This window comes from Neovison vison, chromosome 7 (genome assembly GCF_020171115.1).
Source record: "Neovison vison isolate M4711 chromosome 7, ASM_NN_V1, whole genome shotgun sequence".
Lineage (NCBI taxonomy): Eukaryota > Metazoa > Chordata > Mammalia > Carnivora > Mustelidae > Neogale > Neogale vison.
The window spans coordinates 9,685,441-9,709,185 of record NC_058097.1 but is presented as its reverse complement, the minus strand read 5'-3'; the positions used below and the strand labels follow the sequence as shown (position 1 = coordinate 9,709,185).

Below are 23,745 nucleotides of genomic sequence, written 5' to 3'. Positions count from 1 at the left end.
TCAGCCAATGCTAAGAGAGCTGAAGACCCTTGCAAAGCTCTAAGAGACACTATGTGACTCACCCCATTCTCTTTCCCTCTGCCAAGTGGCCTGCATTATTGTACATGGTAGGTGCAGCATAAGCTTTGAGCTTCCAGTGATGAGATAGGGCCCCCAACCACCCAGGATAGGCACTGTGGTGGTTAATTTTATATGACAGTTTGGCAGACCAAAGGATGCTCAGATTAAACATTACTTCTGGGTGTGTCTGTAAGGATGTTTTTGGATGAGATTAGCATTTGAGTTGGTGGACTCAGCAAAGTAGATGGCCCTCCCCACTGTGAGTGGGCAACACCCAGTTGTAGAGGGCAGAAATAGAACAAAAGATGGGGGAAGGAGGAAGTACTCCCCTTTTTCCCCTCTCTCACTATATGAGCTGGGACATTTCATCTCATCTTCTCCTGCCCTCAAACTAGGATTTACACTGCAGGCTCCCCTGGTTCTCGCACCTTCAGATTCAGGCTGAACAATACCATCAGCTGTCCTGGGTCTCCAGCTTGCAGACAGTAGGTTCTGGGACCTCTCAGCCTCCATAATATAATCATCATACGTTATTGGTTCTATTTCTCTGGAAAACCTGACTAACATAGACATATAGAGTGAGCCAGAAAAAAGTCTGTTGTTCAAGCCATTACAATACAGGAATTGTTTGTTTCTTCAGCACAACCCAGCCCATTCTAACTGACCTATCATGCAAGGGGAACTTTTTTTGCAACCCTTGCAAAATCTTTCTGGGAACTCTCAGCAACACAATTTGGGTCTCATCAAGGTCTTTTCAACTTTGGCAAACTTTAAACTTATAAGCAGATAAAAATAAGTTCTCTTAATATTGTGGGATCTCTTTTAGATGAGATCTCTAAAAGGACCAAGGGCTAGTTTGAACACAAAAGAGAAGGGAAAGGAAGGGAAGGAAACAAAGGAGAAATGCACATGGGAACAATTCTTTAGGCCTTGTGCAAATTTGTGCTGATCCCTGACTTTTGATTTCTCCAGGACAGCTGGGCAGGGGCCCAAGCCAATCTGTGTTGGAATAAGAAACACCGAACCACAGGGTGTGTATTGGGCCCAGGACTATAACCAAAGGCAAGATGGGAACAGGAATGGTTAAATGTTACCCGCTGTCATTTTCCAGGAACACATTTAATTTTTTTGTTGTTTATATGACTTGTCCACAAGAGGGAAAAAAAATTTTAAATAACTGATTTAAAGAGAGCATGGTGCTAGAAAAGGCAGTGTTCTCTTCTGTCTAGCTTTTGCAATATATACTACTTCTAGGCTATAAAATATTTTTCAACAATATGGTTACAAATTTTAAGAGGTGCCATCCAAAAACTATAAACTAGAAATCCAACTTCTAAAAGTTCACACAATATCAAGTAATAAAATATTTTTCTATAATAAAAAACACGTTTTCTTCAGTAAAGTAGGCCACTGATATTTTAAATAATGCTACAAAGGATTAACTCCCAATCAAGTGCACTACAGGTACATACTTAACTGTCTCCAACTATTGTTTTCTTTTCAAGGGTTTGTTGTACAAGCAGGTTTGAAAGTGACAATGTCAACTTGCATTAAAATAATTGTACTTTCACAGTAAAATCTCATTGAAACTACATATTTGGTTCTGGTTTTATAAAATTATAAGATCCTTGGAATGTATTTCATAACTCTGTGTCACTTAAAGATCTGCTTTTATAGAAAATTCCAAAGGAGAAATTCAATTATTGGACAGAGATTGTGAACAGGTTTTTTTCCCTTAAACTCAGATATTTAGCATTTTTATGAAGGAGTAGATCAATTCATCTACTTATGTCATCAAAAAATATTCTAAGCACTTCTCACTCACCAGGCTCAGTTCTAGATACTGAAGTTACCACTGTGAATAAGAAAGACAATGACCATGGACTCACAGAGCTTACACTCCAGTGGGGACAACAGACAGAAATAATAGGTAGGTGAGTAGATGGATAGATAGACAGGTAGAAAAATAGATAGAACTAATGATTTATTACTATACTATGTATAAATTCTATTCTATAGTCAGGGTATATGGGAATGATGGTCAGGGGTACTAATTAGATAAGAGAGTCAAGGAATTCATCTCTGAGAAGATACCTTTGGGAAAAATCCTAAATGAACCGCAAAAAAAACTCCAGGGGAGAGTAAGTGCAAAGGCCCTGTGGTAGGAACAAACTTGAAAGATCTAAGAAACAGATTTTGAAACTGGCATGGAGTGAGGTAGAACAATGAGAAAAGGTAGTAGATGTCACTGGAGACAAGGACAGAGAGGCTAAAGCACTGGATGGTTCATGGATGTGGATGGCCCCCTATCTTTGGGGTCAACATTTTTTCTTTTTTTTTACATTTTTTATTTTATATTAACAATTAATGTGTTATTAGTCCCAGGGGTACAGGTCTGTGAATCGTCAGGCTTACACACTTCACAGCAGGGGTGAACATTTTTGTATCAATTTTGAATCTTTCTTATCTATTAAGGTAAAGCTCAAAATTTTACTCCAAATGCCACATTAGCCCATCCCTCAATGTTTTGATACATACTGTTAATATTATTATTTGATTCTAAATAGTTTCTGAATACCACTATGAATTTTTTTTAGTTGAGCAATGCATTATTTTGAAGTGAATTACTAAAATTATGAAACATATGATCTTTGAGGGCTTTTAGTATTGGTTTCTAAGTTTATTGCATGGTGGATAAAGAATGTGGTATGTGTGATTCTTTGGTTTATGTTGAGAATTACTATGTAGACTAGTACAAGGTCAAGTTTTACAGGTGTTCAATGTAGGCTTGAAAACACAGTGGGTCCCAAAGTGCTATGGACGAAGGGGGAAGAGCAAAGTCAAGGACCTGCAGAAATGTCTGTGGGGCTAGAGACACAGAGAGTGAGGTAGGAGGCGATGCCAGACGATGCCAGGCAGGCTGCCACGCAGGGAGAACGCAAATCTCTCCAGGGATTTCCATCCAAGGATTCGACCAGGCATAACCCATCCATAGCCTGTCGGTAGTAATTCCTTCCTTGTAAAGCTGTAGTGAGGATTTTATGAAAAAACTAAGAGTGTCTGGGTCGTGGTCAGCACTCAGCCATCAGTCCTTCCTTCAGCTTTCCTCAATTGTATTTATTTTAAGGAATGTCTAGTCAATAATCTTCTCCACTGGGGTTTTAGTGCTCCTTTAAATTGATTTCCACATGAAATGTAGGACATTGGTCTCTCACTATGCAGCACATCTTTTCAACCTCTAATTTGCATGAAAATTACTAGATCAAATAATGTTGTCCTGCATAAAAACCGCAACTGTGAAATCAAGCAAACCCTGCAAAAGTGGCCAAACCAGAGGATTTGCCAAATGCCACCACTACGAATTAGAAGCCATGGTGATTTGGGGCAGCATCTTTCAGAAAGAGCAAGTCTTTCTTCCAAGAGTCCCCTTTTATCAAAAGAGCACAGGGTCACAGTATTTACCATTATTCTCTCCCAACATTTGACATAACTGAGTGCTGGGTGCTCCCGTGGCAGGGAAGTGCTACCTTTTTATGGCTTTACGATCTTCTAAGGCTTCTGTATTCCCTGACTTTGCTCCAGCATAATGTAGGAAACTCCTTCTTTCTCTTCTTTACCAAGTATAAAATTCAGAACCATCAAGTTCATCACATTAAGGAGACATCTTGGTTGAGAAGGCTAGCTAGACCATCCAGCTTTGAGTCTGTCCCTACAATTTACATTTCTTTTTTTTTTTAATTTATTTATTTAACAGACAGAGAGCACAAGTAGGCAGAGAGAGAGAGACGGAGGAAGCAGGAAGCAGGCTCCCGGATGTGGGGCTTGATTCTAGGACCCTGGGATCATGACCCGAGCGGAAGGCAGAGACTTTAACCCACTGAGCCACCCAGGGCCCCCTACAATTTACATTTCTTACAGGATTCCTGGTGCCACCACCCTACTGGCCTTGTGTAGTGTTGGAGAGGAAGAAATTACTCTCACTTCAGCCTCAAAGACCCCTCTCTTCGTACCCCATAACTGAGACAATGTGCGAATGGTCATATCCAACTCTGCTAATGTATTCCCATTTCCCTAATGGGAAATGAACACCACAGTGAAGAGTGCTATGAATGTCAATAATCTAGTTTACCAGGAATGACTACTCACTGTCAGCTTGCACTGCATGCTGCTGAAGGCAATTCCACATTTTTCATCTGCCTTCAACTCTCAACAGCTATGAGTTCCTTCCTGATCTCAGATGGTGAGCACCCTAAGAGTCTGAATGCCGCCGAGAGAGACCCACGGCCCCTTTGTGGCTTACCTAGACTCATCTCTTCCTTGGTTGACTAACAGTGAGAATAAAACTCACACGAAACCGAGGCTGTGCTCTGATGACCCCCACCAGCCACCGTCTAACAAGACAAATTGAGAAATGCCAAGATTCACACATACACAGCACAGGGTCATTTCCTTATAAACATCTCATTCTCCAAACTCCAGCTTTCTCAAACCTTGGAAAACGTTCGTGCCACACAAGATGACTTTTGTAAGTCTAATACCCACTAACCATGTTGTGTTATATTCTCCGAAATACAGGCGCTGTGCCAATACAACTAAACCCACCTTGGGGCACCTGGGTGGCTCAGTGGGTTAAAGCCTCTGCCTTCCGCTCAGGTCATGATCTCAGGGTCCTGGGATGCCCGCATGGGGTTCTCTGCTCAGCGGGGAGCCTGCCTCCCCCTCTCTCTCCGCCTGCCTCTCTGCCTACTTGGGATCTCTGTCAAATAAATAAATAAAATCTTAAAAAATAAAACCCTACCTTGTCTTTCGTAATTGTGTAATAACCGTCAAGCGGCCATCTCTCTCCCAGCTTCCACATTCCTGTACTTACTGAATTGTAGGAGAACAGCCATAAGGTAAGGCAGAGTGGGCTGTGACCCGTCTCCTCTAACGGACGAGATGCTCCGAGACCGCCAGCCTGTGTCCGCGTCATCTCTCCTGCAGCTGGTGATTTGTACATGCTGGTTACATGGCCTCGAATTGCTTGTGGGAGGCACTTTTCAACTTCCACGATTTCCCAATATCACCATGTTCTCTTCGGAGAATTCCATCTATGTTCCACTGCCGAAGCTGAAAAGGTCTGACACTTGTTTTCCCAGGCTCTCTTGCAGCTAGGGCATGAGAGAACACGTGACCTCGGCTCTGCCAATCAGAGACACCCACGACAGCTCTGCCAGTCAGAGGCACCCACGACAGCTCTGCCAATCAGAGGGCACCCATGTCAGCTCTGCCAATCAGAGGCACCCATGCCAGCTCAGCCAATCAGAGGTACCCACGACAGCTCCGCCAATCAGAGGCACCGACGAAGGACTTTGAAACAGGACCCAGTGGTGTGGAAACGTAGGAGTGCCTCTGGCAGCAACGGAGGTTGCAGAAGCTAGAGCTCCCAAGACGCAAAGATCAGGCTTTTAAATTCAAAAGCAGTCAGGGATTGGTTTTTTTGAGATTTTATGTTATTTTATTTTATTTATCTATCTATCTATCTATCTATTTATTTACCAGACCAGTTCTAGGGTATGATTTTGATCCTCATCCCTGACTTTGTAAATCTGAGCCTGGTTCTCAGCCTCTAATAATACCCTTTTAATAAAACTCCTTTTCTGTTTAAATGAGCCAAAATCAGTACCGGAAACATTCAGCAAGGATTTCTCACTACAGTTTCCCTACATGGTGAACCAGCCTGAAGTTCCTACCAACTGGTCAATAGCTGAAAATAGGAGGTAATCACTTGGCTATTGTTGATTGAATTCTTGCAGATAAACAGAAAAAAAAAAACGGATTTTTTTTTCTTTTTTTTTAAGATAGCCCAATCTCCTGTTTTGGAACTTATGGATGCGGAATGTTCTTCTCCTTTCTCTGGGAGGAAAGATCATCTTCCCAAAATAACTGCCCATTAATCTGATAATGATACTGTGTATTTGCAGTGACCCACAAAAATTTATTATCAGACATGGTGAAGGTGAAAAGTTTTAATAATGCTTTCTTCTTTGAAAAGTTGGAAATCTTCAGCTTTTTTTTTTCAGGTGAATTATTTTGGACCATAGGTTTCTGCACTGAAAACTTTTCAAAGTAAATGACATTCCATGGTTTTAGAGCAGGAACAGGCATTTCCAAATACATCTGCATAATCCAAGCCTTCATTCTGCCATGGACTCGGGACCAAGAGAGTCGTGTTTAATGATGGCAGAGGTCCCCTCTCAAGTACTAAGGAAGAACTTTCCTGAACAGGGATTAAGACTCCTGTCACCTTCCAGGGCTGCTCTCCCCTTATACCCCTTATTCTTGATCACAGAGCTTCTATCTGAGGAACGATGGAAACCTGAGTTGTCCTCCAGGCCAACTTGGGAACACACCTCATCATATTGTCACCAAGACTGTAGGACAGGGCAGTGAGCAATGATGTGCAAACAGATTCACAAGTGGGCCATTGTTCCAGGCTGTGGTTTCTCATATGTCAGTGTACTCTCAAGTGCTTGCTTCTTACCAGCAGGGTCAACAACAGACCCTTAAATTACATAGTTGCGGGTGTAGACAGAGCCTTCCCAACCTTGGCTCTCAATCAGAACAAAATTTGTGCTGAGACATAAAGAAAGCTCTGTGCTGCTGGGAATGTTCGTCCAGAGAAATCTAAAAATAGTGAGCCGCTTTGCTGTGGATGCCCACTGGGACCTTGGGATAATACTTTGCTGTAAGTGAATTTCAGGCAGTTTATTTGCTGAACTACCCATAGAGAAATCTTAGATCCACTGGATCTGGAAGGAGTCTCAAGCATAGGTCTATTTATTTTCATATTTATTTATTTATTTTAGAAAGAGAGAGTGCAAGAGGGAGGGGGAGGGGCAGAGGGAGAGATTCTCAAGGAGACTCCCCTCTGAGTGCAGAGTCCCACAGGAGGGCTCGATCCCACGACCCTGAGATCATGACTTGAGCTGAAATCAATAGGTGCCTAACTGACTGAGCCACCCAGGTGCCCCAAGCATCAACCTATTTTAAAAGCTCTCCAGGTAATTCTAAGATGTGCCGAGAGTTGAGAGCACCCGAGCCAAAGCCACAGAGGAGCTCCGCACAGAACAAGTGAGAGTCTCTGGCTGGCTGTAAGTGGCGTCCAGTCCCCCCAGCCCTCTGACCCTACACTGGTCTCCACCATGCCCACAATAGGATTTCCCGGCACCTTCACCTAAATACACTGGTTTTATTAATTTGTTTTCAGTTCCAGAAAGCTCTTACAAAAAGGAAACTGACTCTTCTAAGATAAAAGAGATGAAAACAGGAATGTGGGGAGCCTAGAACCCTCTGGATTCCAGCCTTCCCCATCTCCTCTGAAGCTAAAGTCCCACACTTGGAATGACTGTGCGCTCAGTTAGCCACAGAGCTGAGCTGGACTAGAGCAACCATCTATGCAGCGTATCTCAAACCATATACCCCAGACCATCAGACCTTCAAAACATTAACAGATGTCACCTGAAAAACTAGTAATAACAGAGGGGAGGTGTCTGTGATCAAATGCCTTCGGAAAACAGCACACATGCTCTCCCACTCTTAGATATTAAATGCTCTGGGATGCCCTGTGGTTAACAAAAAATACATATTGCTTAACCTAATACTTAAATGTATTTGGTCAAGAAACTGTTTTTGTAAGGAATACCTGTCATCTTGGGGACCCAGTTTGGAAATCCCAACTCCTTGTGAAAATAGGGACTCGAGGACTCGAGAGATGATGTCAAGGTCATGAACTACCAACTGCCAGGGCCTCCCTCACTCCCCTTGATGCACCTGGGCACCCCTGACCTGGCCTATTCCAGCATGCTGACCACTTCTCACCCACAAGGTGTCTATGTTCCCAACATAACTGTCTAAGAACTTCCTCTGGTCCTCTGGGCCCATGGACACTTGCTCTGGGTACAGCCCTGGGTACAGGGAAATGGTGAGACTTGGTGTATAAGTGCCCATGTTTCCCATCCCCCCATGTGGGTGGGTTCCACGAGGATTCTCAGAGGGTCACTGAGTCCTGGTTGCCCACCCAGAAAATCTGCTTAGGGGTGCCCCTCTCACTGGCTTCCTCCCTTCTTTCAATCACCGGTGCTTCCCAAGATCAACTTCCTGATGAGTTCTTCTCTCAAGACCTGCTTTTGGGAAATGCAAATGAAGAGCTACTCACAGAGCAAGTTAGGGATAATGATCTAGATGTAAGGTTAGAGCAAACTAAAGAGATGATTTTTTTTTTGGTTAGGATTTTATTTTTTTTTATTTTTTTTTTATAAACATATAATGTATTTTTAGCCCCAGGGGTACAGGTCTGTGGAATAGATGATTTTTTTTAAAGACTTCATTTTTTACAGTGGTTTTAGGTTCATAGAAAAATTCAGGGGAAGGTACAAGGTTTCCATACATCCCCTGCCCTGCCCGCACACAGCCTCCCCCTTTAGGAATCTCCCTCCTCCCCCATATCAGCAAACCTATACTGTCAATGTCATCATCACTCAAAGTCGGTAGTCTACGCTAGGGTCACTCTTGGTGTGGCTCTTTCTATTGTGTTCAGACAATGACATGTATCCATAGTCACAAAATCACACAGAGTATTTTCAATTGCCTTAAAAGTCCCCTGTGCTAATGATTTGGTTTTGATAAATGAAATCAGATTCAAGCTCAAGATGCCAAGTGTTAAGCAGACATAAACATTTCCTCCTGAGACAAGCAGCTAAATCCTACTGTCAGAATAAAAAAGCTTATTAAGCTTTTTCTTCCTTCTGACCTTATAAAGGCTATGTTCAAGATAAAACATTTTGCCTTATCTTCAGAAAGTAAACAGGGTTTCTCCATCTTTGTGCCCTCTGGTGAAAGGTCACAGACAAATAATATGTCACTTTGCTAGAATGTTCTTTGAGAGCTAAGAAGGAAACCGAAATGCCTAAGAAAGTTGAACTCAGGAATTTCTGAACAGGCTGCACATCTGAGGTGACTCCAGACTGCCAATTTTTTTTTTTTTTCAAAAACAGTGAATAAATTTGCTCAAGAAATTAGCTGTCGATAGCAAGGGTATGAAAACTGAGCCAGAGCTCTCGCTTTGGCCAAGGATCTCAAACTGTTTTCCAGATATTTAGGGCTCAGTAAAATCTAACACATTTTCCTCAGCAACTTTTCCTCCCCTTTAATTTCCAAACACTGAAATTATAAGGAAATTTTAATTTGTGTTTTTTTAAATATGAGTTGATACAAAGCAGGCAGAAATGAATTTTCTGAGGATTCTTTTAAAGTAAGGATTGTCAAGAAACTGCACTTGATTTTGGTGGATGCAGTTTTCCTTGTCTTTGAATTGTGCATACTTCTCCATGCCGGGGGTCGGGGGTGGGGGGGACGATTATGTTTGAAATCTCAAGGGAGACGTTTACATTTTCGCCAAAGGAGGGAATCTGTGGGGATTTGGGAAAACTTGGTCTTACAAAGCTAGGAAGGGGACAAATAACTATGAAGGTAGAGAAAGTGCTCTTTCCTTTTACCTTAAAGGAGACTGAGAATGTCGAAGGCCAGTTTGGACAGGAGTCAGGAAAGGGATTACAAATAAATTAATACGTTGTTAGAATCCATCTGCTCAACTCTGAGTATTTTAAGAACTGGCTGGATGTGGGGTAGTGTGCTTCAAAACATAAATGAGTCTGACTGCTCTTTATCAAAAGTCACGTTTGCCTGAAAACCCATTCCCAGAAGTACTACTCTTGTGCCCCGTGAGGGCACGGACAGTCATTCCTCCTTAATCGCCTTCTTATCCTCAGCGCTTGTCATGCCCATTGCCAGAAACTTCCCAGCATCCTGTGGTCTGACCTCAATCCTAGACAAATGCCCAGACCATCTGACTCTCCCCTCGCTTAGCTCTGAAACCAGATCCAGATCTGGGGGGCAGAGTCTGTCTGAAGATGTTGTTCTCCACCTTCCTTGACCTTATACAGCGGAGCTCCTACTATGGAAGACATGAGCTCTTCTGGACATCTCCACCTCTGATGCCTTCAACCAAAATGCTTCTCCATAAACCTCCTGTCTTCTCCATATAGTGCTCCTATCCCTTCAGAGTCAAAGATGCCCTGGAGATTACAGAGGAGGTCTCCTACAAAGAATTCTTTAAGGGGGTGATAGAAAGGTCCCCTTCAACCCATAATGACTCCCTCCAAAGCCTGTCACAGGACCAAAAAAAAAAAAAAATCATTCAACTCTTTCCTCTGGATTAAAATATGGAAGACAACAGTCTAGAGAGATGGGGAGCACAGGATGTCATTATTGAGCACACGCACACTGGCTAAAATGAACTTCTCCAATTTGTTCTGATTATCAAGAGGGCTGATAAAAGGAATCATGGACACAAGATATTTGTTTAAAGATCTCACAAAGAAAGATGCATGGAGCCCAAGGAGTTGAGCAATCAGAATATTTTTCCTTTGTTATGGGAATAGTGGGAGCTGAGGGCAGACATTAGGAAACAAGACAAAGGTACTATATGCCCAGAAGAAGAACAAAACCCCAAGGAGAAGACACAGGTAGGAAAAGATGATGAACAAGATGGTGGAGACAATGGTGGTAGTTACCACTCAGCGAGAAGACGCCATGTTGGTCGTTTGGCACACATGACCTTATTTGACTTCCCTAGGCCCTATATCAGATAGGTATTTTCATTTCCACTTTACAGTTGAGGATCCTAGGCTCTTCCCTGACCTTACTCACACAACCAGTAAGTGGCAGACTGTGGCTTCAAGCCCAGATTCCCCTCCAGAGACCATAACCATCCCACTTGGTCATAGTTAGGGAGGCCATGTGTGGTTTTTGCAGGCAAAAAGAAAGGAGAGAGAGGGGAAAAAAATCCCACTAGATCTCTTGGATTGGAGTTTGGCCTGAGCAGCAGAAATGTCTGTAAATTAAATCGATGATTGCTCCTTGGCCACGCACACCACCATTCACCTACGTCTGTGGCTCCTGATTGCAGACTCAGAGGTATTGCAAGGGATCCCTGTATCCACACACGCGCCCAACCTCGTCTGCAGACACAGTACATCATGCTTATGCCAAGAGATTTCTGTGATTGATGATATACCAACTGATTCACGAGTGTTATTGAATTCACAGTAGATATTTATCATTGTGTATTTCCCAACCTAGGAATATTAAAAGCATAATTAGAATCATATGAGATGAATATTTTTGTTATTAAAAGGGGATTTTCAGTCCTGCGATCCAGAGATTGTGTTCCTAGATACGTACTCAACAGAAACGCATCAATGTGTTCATCAATAGACATTACACAAGAATGGTCAAAGCAGCCTGTTCACAATTTCCCAAAAGTGGAAACAAACCTAAATCCCAACAAGAGCATAGAAGAGAAATGCATCGTGGTACAGTCACGCAGAATACCATGGAGCAACAAATGTAAAGTAAGGCACGCAACACCAGGAGGAAATGCACAAATGCGAAACAGAGCAAGGAAGCCAGAAACCTAAAGAGCTCTCTCAAAGCAACTCCACTTCTGTAACGTTCGAACACAAGCACAGCTAACCTATGCTGTTGGAGTCCAGAGAAAGGTCACCTTGAGGGTAGTGGGCGGAAGTTGAGTGAGAGAGGCTTCTGGAGAGGCTTAGAATGTTTGGCTTCTCAGTCTGGATGTTGTTTACATGACTGCATGTAGTTTATGTAGTTTATATCAGCTGTGCATGTGATGTGTATGTGTTTTTATATTTTTGTTATATTTTAATAAAACATGCAAAAATCACAGGGCAGGGGTCCGGACCTAGAACTCGAATGACCCAGGGCTCTAAGGAAAGGTTCATCCTAGCCACGCCAGATGCTTATCCTTTGCCAAACGAGTATTTTTCTGCCTCCTCATTCTTGCTCAGGCCATCTCCCCAGCTTCAGATCACCCACCCATCCTTGTCTACGAAAACCTTTTCCATCCTTCGTGCCCCAGGTCAACAGCATCACCTCCAAGGGACCTTCTCCACTTCCCTGGCCAGGAATGAACTGTTACTCGCCCAGAGTGAATTAGAGCCCCAGAGCGCTCTACTACCATTTCTCCGCTCACAGCTCTGAGGTTCTCGGAAGTGAGAGAAGCACCATACTTGCCAGTGACGGGTCATGAATGAAGTCTCCTGATATCATAATCATGTCAACATCTCAACCTCCTAACACAGTGACGTACGTTTGTCTTACCTCCTGCCCTCAGGAAGCTCACAGTCTGGGGACAAAGACATGTCTACTTGTCTTTGCATGGCCCACCAAGCCTGACCCATGACCTGGCCGACAGCGGCTGCTCAGGTAATGTTGTTGAGTGAAGACAAGGGTCATTTATAAAAAGAACTCGCAGTGACAGGGCAACCTTTAAGCTGTCAGCGGGTCCGTGTCACACATCCATGGTAGAAAATATCTCCCTTCCTCCCCAGTGGCTATTTTAATGGGTTTATACTAGACTAAAAACCCCCTTGGGGGCCCAATGTATCTACACAGGCAAGAATGTGAGCTTCACAACAAGAAAACTGAAGGCAGCTGAGATGTTTGGAGCCTGGTGATGAAAAGCTCAGCCTAATTCCAAGTCCCTTGGATCAACCCTGGCACAGGCTCTCACATACCAGGAAAAGGATCCAACAATCAAATCAACATGGCGACACGCAATGAAAAATGACAGAAGTGGCAGCAACACGTCCGCCTGCGAGCCCCACTTGAGGCTCGTCTCCCAGGAAGAACAACAGCATTTCGGATCCATCCCCACCGTGTCCTCACTCTGTCATTCTGCCTCCTTCCTTCCGTTTTCCTTCCCTGTTCTTAATAACCTGCAAGCTGCCTGGGACAAATTCACACGGAAATGATTTTTTTTTTTTTAAATCATTAGTGCAAAATGAGAGGTGCTGGAGTGCTCACGTTCCTGAATTAGGAATATTGCTGCCGTCCATGATTTTAACTTTCTCTTTTCTGTTGGCAGAAGCCAAAGCATTAGGAGATATTTTCCAGCATTATAGTCAAACTGTGCATTTTTAGATTTGTGGGCAGGCTGAGTGATCTCCGGCCAGAGTCTGAGCCCTCGGCTCTACATTCCAGTGTCATTCTCTTACCACAGCATCATTTCTGGCCTTTGCCAAGTCATCGCTTTGGAGAAAATGAATTTTCAGAATTTTGTTTGCAGCATTTAATTTAAGAATAACCCAGACAACCTAGGGCCGGCAAGGCTGTTGGTGAAGTCAGCAGAAGGAAGGGCTGAGGCTGGCGAGATGAACATGGTCAACACCGCCCATCACCGACACCTCTGCACCTACACCAGGAATTCCACTGGAAATTGGTCCCGCAGCCTCAAGTGGCCACATCTTTAACTGCTTTTATTGCTGTGACAAGGAAACAGCATTCAGATTACAATCTGTATGCTGGGACTAACCTACTTACCATTCAGGTAAGTACTTGAACTCCCTTTCTCACAGGAGGCAGGCCCAAGGCGAGTTCGGGATAGCATCCTTCTTCAAAGCACGGGCCAATTACTCAAGACATGCGCAATCATACATACGACGTCTGCCTCTCCACGGAAATCGAAGTTCCCCGAGGGCCAACGGCTGAACCGATCTGGTTCATGTCTGCACCCTAGGGTCCCAGACTCAGCAGGAGGCACTCGATAAACCCCTGTCATAATGAACACGAGCTAGCTGACACCGACTGCTGGAACCAAACAACCCAGGAACTCCCACCCACTATGGGAAAGAATGGCAAGTGTTTTTCCTAGGCCCACGCAGATGGTCAATCCATGTTCAAATTTTCGTTCCTTCCTTTTTCTGGGCCCCAGACTCCAGGGCCCCAGACTGTCTCCTGTCCCTCATTGATGGTGCGATCCTCCAGGTAGATCAGGTTCAAAGTCTGAGCAACGTCATCAGGTTTGTCCTCTTTGTCAAGTTCCCTACTTCTTTTTTTTTTTTTTAAGTTTTTATTTATTTATTTGACAGAGAGAGATCACAAGTAGGCAGAAAGGCAGGCAGAGAGAGAGGAGGAAGCAGGCTCCCTGCTGAGCAGAGAGCCCGATGAGGAACTCGATCCCAGGACCCTGGGATCATGACCTGAGCCGAAGGCAGCGGCTTAACCCACTGAGCCACCCAGGCGCCCCAAGTTCCCTACTTCTGATTAATCGGTTGTACCTCTAAAAACATTCTCCTAGCCACCTGCCCCTCTCCTTCCTCTCATGGCATCCCAGCCCAGATCTGGCGACCAGTCTCCCCAACACTTCCCTGACCTCTGACCTGCACTCTTTCTTTTAACCAAGTCCCTCCCTTTGTAGCTAGCAGATAATTCTAGATACTTTCAGGTCGCCTCCTACTAAGAAAAGCTGTAGTGAATGCCCCACGTCCTGTTGTAACCCATAAATGTGGTAGCTTAGGATACTCCTTGGTCCCCAGATTTTTCCCTAAATGTTCCTTCAGTGTTCGGCTGAAACGCCACTTCATGCAGAAAGCCTTTCCTGAATTTATTTCTACCTAGCAAGAGCAACCAAAGGCTTCCACTGCCTTTCGGGGGGAGATATGTACACGTTCAGCTTTATAAATTAGAAAGCGTCTGCTTAGCTTGTTGCTATTAGTCTGGAAAGATCTTCTGGACATAATCTAGATCATATTGGTCTTTGTTTACCCAAAAATGCCAAACACTATGCCTGGCACATAGTAGCTTTCTGAAAACATTTCTTGAGCTTAATCAAATTCATTCCTTCATTCATTCTTTCAAACGCGCTGTCTCTGTTTAACCCCCCCCCCCGAGCCAGCGCCAGCCCAGGGATCATGAGGCACAACAACTGGGTGAATTTTGGCACGAGACTTTAACCCTTCCTTGACTTTATTTCCTCGCCTCTAAAAAAAAGAAGAAGAAGAAGAAGAAGAAGAAGAAGAAGAAGAAGAAGAAGAAGGAGGAGGAGGAGAAGGAGAAGGAGAAGAAAAAGCATGTAAACCACTTAGCCCAGCATCTGGCACATAGTATATGCTCAGTAAACGAGAAGGGCATAGGATTAGTAGTATTGTCTCGCTGTTCCATTGTTGGGCAGGAATGATTACTAAGCCATTCTTCCCAATTCTGAGTTAAGCTCTGTCTCCTAACTCCTACCACTGACCATAGTTTCTCTGCCTGTGGGCAACAGGAATGAGATGACTCTGAAGTGGGCTCAGATATACTTTTAAAAACCTGGTGCTCAGTCCCAGGCCTGGAATTTAAAAAAAAAAAAAAATGAAAACAGGTCAGCTGGGGAGAGAGAGCTGGATTTCATTAATTCCATGGGTTTCTGAGAAGGGCTAAGACTCTGTAAGTTGGTGTTCATATTCTACCTTAGGAGTTTCACTCTGGGGGTCCAATATTCTGCTTAAATTTCACTTATTTCCTTTAGCTGGAGGATTTGGGTAAGCAAGGAAAATTCTGCAAAATGACTTCACCACTGGCAGTAACTTGCCCTTGGCCAAATTGACTTGCAATTACTCTGAGAGTGTCAGAAGTTTCCAAATTAGTGTAGGCCCTGTCTGATGCTGAGTAGGCTCCTTGGGGTGGGTCACGTCCATGGCTTCAGTCTAGCACAAGAAAGATCCAGCTGCCCAGCAGAAGCATGTGCCCTGTTGTCCTCATCTCCCCCTGTGCCTGGTCCGATCCCCTGCTGGCAACTAGGGCACCGAAGGACTGGTGTTCATTTCTCCATGTTCCCACTCCCCTTGGACTCTGTCCTTCTACCTCTGGGTTCATTATTTTGTAATAAATGGTTTCCACTGACAGAAGGTTCCTTTCTTTCAGAGACTGGCTCTCATTTTCCTCAAGGCACTCTGTAACTGTCCCATTGCACTCTGAGATCGCAAAGACCAACCTCTATGAAGAGACTTCCACACCATGTGGTGGGATCAGGGCCAATGACCCTGTAAACTTATCTTTAGAATTCTGCAACCATTTCCAGAAATGCCAATGAGAGGCTTTAACCCTTCAGTAGCTGCAGTGACTTCTTTTCACGATAAATTCAGAACAACCCAGAGTTTTCTTCAACTCGAGCACCCAAGGAGAAATAAATTATGTAGAATTTGTCAAAAATCCATCCCATGTGATGGGATGGCAGCAGTAACCTCCTAACTAATCCTGTGTCCCTACTCTTGTCCTCTATCACCTCTTCTCCACCACATCCCACAGAGATTTTTTTTTTAATGTAAGTCATAATACCTTGCAACCCTGCTTTAAAATGTTCCATAGCTTCAACTGTACTCAAAATAAAATCACGGACTTCAAAGCCTCATCTACTCCAGCTTCTAGTAGTTTCCCACTCCCTAAACCACCCTGCTCTTTGCGTACCACACGCATGCAAACAGGACCCCTTCCAGTCCCTCAAATGTGTGGCGCCTGTCCTGGCTAAGGGCTCTTCGGTTTTGTCCTCTCTCTTCCTTCCACCTAGACGATTTTTCTCCAAGTTCTAAAGAGATGGCTCAGTCTCATCTTTTTCTCTCACCTTACATTCAGCTTTCTTTGAGAATCCTAAAGTAGAACCCCCTTCCTCGTCCTGCAAATCTACTCTTTAAATAATTTAGTTCGGGTTGTATTTTGTTTTTGTTTTTGTTTTTAATGTCAGCCTTCCTAGGATTGCCATGATTTATATAGTCGTTGGCCCCAATTCTAAATAAATGGAAAGGCTAATGAGAAGGGAGTCTACACAGATAGACTTGCTCCATTGCCCAGGATGGGGCCAGGTGGGACATATATTCATCCTAGGTCACTGAACTAATGTGAATTGTATATAAGATTACCTCTGTAACAGCCAGGAAGTACTAAGAAGAGAAAATACTCCCTTCTCTTTAGCAACATTTAGCTCACTTTATAACAAAGAAATCCTACCCATGATGGGAGCTTCTCACTGCTGGAAGAGCCAAGGTTGATGTGATTCCAACAACAGATTTCTTCTCTAATAGTCCAGTGTTCCTCTAGGATTGGATTACAGCCTCCATCACACTCCTTAGATGCTGCAAAGCAATAACATTAATCAGAAGAGGAATTTCTCCTTGATCACTGTCCACTGTTGTTTCCCTCATAAGACAGACGCTTGGTAGAGGAACTTCTTTCAGAGGTAAACGAATAAGCCTGTGGCTCCTAAAGTTAGCAAGAGGCATGTCTGGGCATCATAAGGCCTAGGATTTGAAATAAGACAAAAATACAAGCAAAAATGAAGTAACAAACATAGCAGCAATACTAGTGAATCCTTACATTTAATGAGTGTGTCTTACACCTATTTTCTGTGTAAATCTCACGTCGGTTCTTTGGAGATGCTGATGTTATCTGTCCATTTTACAGGTGAGAAAACTGGGGCACAGAGAGATTAAATAAACCAGCCCAAGGGCATTTAGGCAGAGAGTGGTGTATCAGGATTTGAATCCAGGAAGTCTGACATCAGTATCTGTGTTCTTAACCACTTACAGCCCCTCACCTGTGGGCCAGAGCGACTTGGGGGTCAGTACCTCACAAACAGGGGCAACAACACCCAAGTGCCCAGAGTCTCACAGGGAGAAGGCTTGCAGGTATGGCTATGAAAGGCCTTAGGCACCTTGCAGAAATCACAAGAGACTGAGCAGTGTGCTCTCCACAGACCCCTGTATGGCACAATCTCCCAAAAGCTCTAGAAATTCCTGCTTCATCTCCCCTCTCTCGCATGGGGCAGCTCTGTACTTAACCCTTGTCTACGCTGCTTCTGTAAGCTCCCCCCTTCCGGCTTCTTCTCTTTCATCAGGCAGCCAATCCTCACTCCAAATCTGGTCCTCATCACACTGACCCTTCTCCCCATTACCTACTGAACCACCTGGATTTGAACCCCAGCTCTGCCACACTCTCTGCAGGGAAAACCTGAACATGTCACTTTGCACTCATCTTTGGTGGGTAGCATCTTCTTAAATGGGACTAACATCACTGTCCCATAATGCTCTTTTGAAGATCTAGTTCACAGTGACTGCTCCAAATATGGTAGCTACGTGGATAAATAAAGCGCTTAGCATTTAAGACTTTCTATGTGCATGGCTCCTACCAACGTTTCCAAGTTTACCCCATAAGGATGCCCTTCAACGAATACCCCTACCTCTGAGGTCTCCTTTTCCTCTAGACTGGCATCCCTCCAGGGGTGGTCCTGGACCCTCTTTATCAGATTCATTTGATGTCCCCCCCACCTTCAAATTCAGATTCCCAGGTCCCACCTTTGGCCTTGTTAATCAGAATCTCTCAAGATGGATCTCCGCTGGCTTCATTTTTCACAGGTTCCCCAGGCAACACTTGCAAACACCAGGGATGGGTCCTGCTGCCCTGTCTATGACAATGTTCCCTCTGCCTGAGACTACTTTTGGCTCGCATGCCTGTCTCCCAAACCTCACTGATAATGCAAAACCTGACTTAAATGTCCCCTCCCTCATAAAACCACTCCAGGTCCCTCTCTCCAGAAATAATCTGTCCCTGCTCTGAATTATGGCGCACTTCCTTGTATAGTGGTGACTTGGCCTAACAATTCCAGGCTTTGAGGTAAAGTCAGTACGGAATCCATATTAGTATCTATCATAGGTATCGCTCACAGGGCTTCACACAGAACAGGTGCTCAGTGGAAATGAATCTACAGGCAGCATGAAGTCCCACCGCCATATTTTGGACCATCTTGATAAACCACCTGTACTAAGGAATAACCCACTCATTTGACAATGAGGAGGAAAAAATTTGAAAATGTCGACTTTATTCTCCCTCTCTGCTCCCTTCTTCTCTCTGATTCCTGCCACTGTCAGGATCACACCTTTCTTCCTTAGCCCACATCTTGTGAGGAGGGATAAGTGGAAACCCTTCAGTACTTCCCTTTAGCTCAGGGAGGCCCAGCTGACAAGTTACGTAATTCCTCTTTCCATTTAAAAGTAAGCAAAAAAAGGAAATCCATGTAACCATAAACAACCATGTCAAATTGTCAGGTTTCTGTGATACAAGTTCCTGTTCAGCCAAAAGGGTTGGAGTTGTTTCTCTAGTGTCTAGGCCGGCTTCAGGCTCCCTGAGTTCTGCAGCTTGGGGGCTGGTCTCCGTACGGCTAAGCAGAAACTAAGGACTGCCTTCAACCAGCTCCCTTCTTAATGCACTGCAGTACCTTTTACTTCTCTGCCTTAGCTCAGGCTGCTACCAAAGATCCCCCTTGTGTAAGACTGGGGGCTTACACAATAGGTGCTGATGTCGTGTCGTTCCAAAGGCTGAATCTGAGATCAGGGTGTCAGCACACTCAGGTTCGGGGTGAGGGCACTTTTCCTGGTTTATACAATGCCCAGCAGCTTGCTGTACCCTCATATGACAGAGAGAAAGGGAGAGGAAGAGAGAGACATCATCTCTCTCTCCTGGTTGTTCTTATCCAGGCATTAGTCCCATTCATGGGGCTCTATTCCCATGACCTAATTACCCTCTTTCCAAAGGCCCTGCTTCCAAAGACTATCATGTTGTAGATCTGGGCTTTAATATGTGGATTTGGGGGGGGGCGACATAAACAATCCATAACACCCCACCCATTCATTATCTCTGTACAGTCCCTCCTAGATTTTGTTGCAAGGGACATACCTTATCCCCAGGCAGTTGCAAGCAAGATGGCAGCAACTGTGCCAGGGGAACTCCAGAGCCAACAACGGAAGCTCACTTCAGTAAGGCAAGAGCAGCAATAATCGTTTCCATCCTCACTCCCCTCACTCCCCATGCTCCAGCCTTGTCATTCACACCACAGTTCTTGAAACACACGGGGCTCTTTCCGGCTTCTGCATGGGCAATTTCCCTTGCCTGCTATGCTCTTCCCCTAACCATGTGAATGTATGAACTTGTTTTAAAAATCACCTTTCCTTTAAACTTCAGCTTAAATAGTTCCACAGAGCAGGCTTTTGCACCTGTATTTTTTAATTAAAGTAACCTACTTCCCCAGTGCTTTCCTACTTTAGCCCCGTATTCATTTCCTTCCCAACATGTACCACAATCCACAATTCTTCTATTCATTTCTCTATGTGCTTGCTCCTTGCCTATCTTTCTGGCAATGTATAAACTTGAACAAGGTCAACAGTCATGTCTGTGTTGTTCACCACTCCTGACACAAAGTAGCAGCTCAACAAGTATTCATTGAATGACTGGATAAAATAAGTATGCTATATATAATCACAGGAAAAGGAAAGAAAGTCATACAGATACATCAAACCTTTCATTCATATACAATGTTACATGGAAGAAATAATCATTTATGATTTAATTTTGCAATAATATAAGATTTCAACATTAGCTCTGTGATTTAAGTTATTATTTTGCTGCTAAAAGGAATAGGTCCTCCTTATGCTGGTTTATGATTTATCATAATACTAATTCTACAGACTCTGACTAATAAATCTCAATTCTCCCAATGGAACTCAACTCCTACGGACTAGAAGTTGACATCCTTAAGAGACATCAACAAAGAAAAGACAATTTGAAGAAGCAGATGTGGCTATTTTAGAAGGAAAAAAGTGTACATTCTGTTTTAACTTTGCAAGTCTCAAAGAATTCTTTCATGACAATACACTGAGAACTACTTCATGAAAATAAATAGCCACAGAGGAATATGGATTTAATTGCTTGAATTGCTGCATTAGCTAAAATAAAACAGCTGTGATCACATTCTGGGGCAAAAACCATTGTTCAACAAAGAGTTCTATAAAAGATCACCCCAGTGATGAGTCTGGCTTTCTAAAATCAGGCATTCCACTTCCTGGACCACCCATTGTCCTTAGGGTAACAGCGATTCCAATTTGGGGGGCATCTGGGTAGGAGAAATGTTGTCTGTGCCATAGGGCACAGAAGTGCTTGATAGATTTTTCCCTTTCCCTCAAATACACAGCTCAAGTTACTCAAAATTACTCAGCAAAACAAATTCCTTTCATATTTCTATATTCCCAAGACACAGGAAAGGTGCTGGGCTGGCGGCTGGGGCTTTTTGAGTTCCAATCCACTAACAGATGAAAGGAGAAACAGCCTGTGTCCAAATTCTTCCTAAGGAATCTTTCTGAACAGACCTTTGTCACTAGGAAAATGAGTCTCCAAGGTGGTAGGTTTTGACATTTCTTAGGATCAGAAACCACCTTGAGATCATGAAAAAGCCATAGAGCACTGCACTGAAATTCACAGACATGTATTAACACCAAGTTTGCAGACCAGCCTCCAGAAAAGTAGCTCCACAGACACCCTAAATCACCCACACATCACAAAGGCAGAACTCTTATTCTAAAATGCAGCAGGAGGGATGGAGATGGGGAAAGCCAAGCCTTCAAATGATAGTTGTTGTTCACCAATCAGCATGTCTCTCTCCTTTAACTCTGCCCACACACCAGTCTTACTGCTGACCCATCCACAGACCCCATTTGCAAACCTTGAAACATGATCAACGTCAAAGCCAGACGTTAAGAAGAAGAGAAAGTCTGAGGGAAAGAGAGCAAAAGGGCCATTAAGCAGAAGCTCAAATTCTTAAATTTCTAATATTCTACCCAGTCCTACATTTCCAAGAGTCTGTTCCATTGACCTCACCAGCCAGTCGTTACCATAGATAAAAAGTGTGCCGAAAAGCCAACCTTAGAAGTTACCTCAAAATGCAGATTTCCAAGTCTCACCAGCTCCTGCTTGGAAAGGATTCTGTGATTTTTATCAAACACTGCGCGATTCTGAAGCTGGTGGTCACTTCAAGCACAATTTTGATGGTTTCCCGTTTTTTTCTCGGTGTCTAAGAAATCTCAGTATTTCAGGATCCAAAGCACACATCCCTTTCTCTTATCTCTAGAAACTTCGAGAACACCTTTCATCCCATCAGGAGTAGCAGACATGCGACCATTCCTTCCTGGCATACACCCCTCCTCAGTGGGGCATTCAGGGAAGAGTTGTAGTGAGAGGTTTCCAGATGACTCGGTGCCTGAGAATGGCTGAGAATTGTCGATTTATAGCCTTATTTTACCAGCAGTGTTCCTCTCGCCACATCATGAAACACTCAGCATGGGTGACACGAGGGGAGAAGGTGGGGGCGGGGGACTGGCAATACCTTTCCCATAGCCGTGCCCACCCCCCCTGCTCATCTTTCCTGCCCACCCTCTCTAGAGAGGCTCCCTACGGATTTTCCCCTACCCACACGAGCCTCCCCTTTTGAATTCCTATTTCACTTAGTCTTTTACTTAGTGTGAACCACGAAGTAGAAATAATGCTCCCCCTTGTTCTCTCCTGGTTTCTTACCTGCCTCCTGATCGCTAGTTCTCTGAGGGCGAGCACATGCCGAAATGTCTCTGTCCCGCACAACACGCAGCCAGTCATGGACACAGAACACGTGCAGCGGCACCTGACACTTTTGCCTGCTCAGCACCTATTCCCCATGCCCTACTCCCTGGTCTTTCCTGGTAACTGAATCTCAACTCCCCTAAGAAAAACTACTCTCCTCCAGCCTATGTCCATTTGTTCCCGAGAAGAAGCTAACTGCGTACCCTGAGTCCCAGGAGGCACCTGATCAAGAATGGGCTGATCAGCAAAGCCCATTTCCCTGGAACAACAATTGGTGCTTGGTTGTCACATGACCCAAGCTGGGCCAATGAGATTCAGCCCTGGAACTTTTACAAGTATAAGGAGGAAGTGAACGGTCTCCTTCTTCGAGGCTGCTGGCCTAGTTGGTCCTCACCAGCCTGCCTGTCTCTGCTAGCGGAAGAGCTGCTCCAGAACGGAGCCAAACAGGCGCAGGCAGGGCTGAGGGATGCAGGGCCGGTGACTAAGTCCTAGAGACCTGGTTCATGGATTCACTCAGGTCAGAAGCTAGACCTACCTCCTGAACTTTTCAGTTATCCAGAGTATACAGTTAATAATATCATGTAATATTTGAACCAAATGGAGTGTGTTTCTATCACTTCAACCAAAAAGATGCACATTTATTTAATCCTTAATAGCCATTTTTAGACTTGGGGAATGTTGGATATACTGTATCCCTCAAGCCTACAAAATATCTCCCCCCCACCCCCAGAATAAGGTCAGTTGCTTAAATTTGATCTTTGGCAAAGAAGACTGATATGGTCCTAAAATGATGGCCTTTGCTATCAAACCAGTGAATTTGGATCCCAGCTCTGTCACTTATAAGCTGTGTGACCAGGGGCAAATTACTTAGAAATCACTACACAGAAGATTGCAGTAAAAAAAGAAAAAAAGGTGCATTGTTATTGGAAGATCGTTTTTGTATAGATGATGGGTTGAAGGGTAGAGAGTCGAAGACAGGAAAGCAGTATGAAGATCAGACAACACAGGATAAGGGTTTCAAGCCACCAGCATCACTTGGGACACAAGCAAAGGGCAGATTGCAAAAACTGCATTAAGGCTTAGTAGCAAATTAAGTGTGGGCTGTGAAGGGAAAAAAAGGAAGAGTCAAAGTTCCCCAAAACTAGTTCAATTATTATTATTATTTTTAATTTTGAAACCCTAAAACGGAGAAATGTGGTGCCAGGTGGTGGGGCTGTTCTTAAATTCTAGGTTATCCCATGGAGTTATTTTTAAGAACACAGTCAGCTTTCAGGGCAGACCTATAGCTTCCTCCCTCTTGAAGAAATTGGGCAGCTTTTCACTCCTGGGAGATCCTTCCAGCAGGTGATGCTTTCATCACCAGGATTT

General features: G+C 44.0%; 1 long non-coding RNA gene across 1 annotated transcript in view; it reads right to left on the bottom strand.

Moving 5' to 3' along the window:
• LOC122911218 overlaps positions 1-21,946 on the bottom strand; it is a 136,967-nt gene extending 115,021 nt beyond the window's left edge. The window contains exons 1-2 of the long non-coding RNA XR_006385445.1: positions 21,699-21,946; positions 16,948-17,072 (exon numbers count right to left, since the gene is read on the bottom strand). This is a non-coding gene — a long non-coding RNA (uncharacterized LOC122911218). The remainder of the gene's footprint in view (positions 1-16,947; positions 17,073-21,698) is intronic.
• Positions 21,947-23,745: the final 1,799 nt, after the last annotated feature.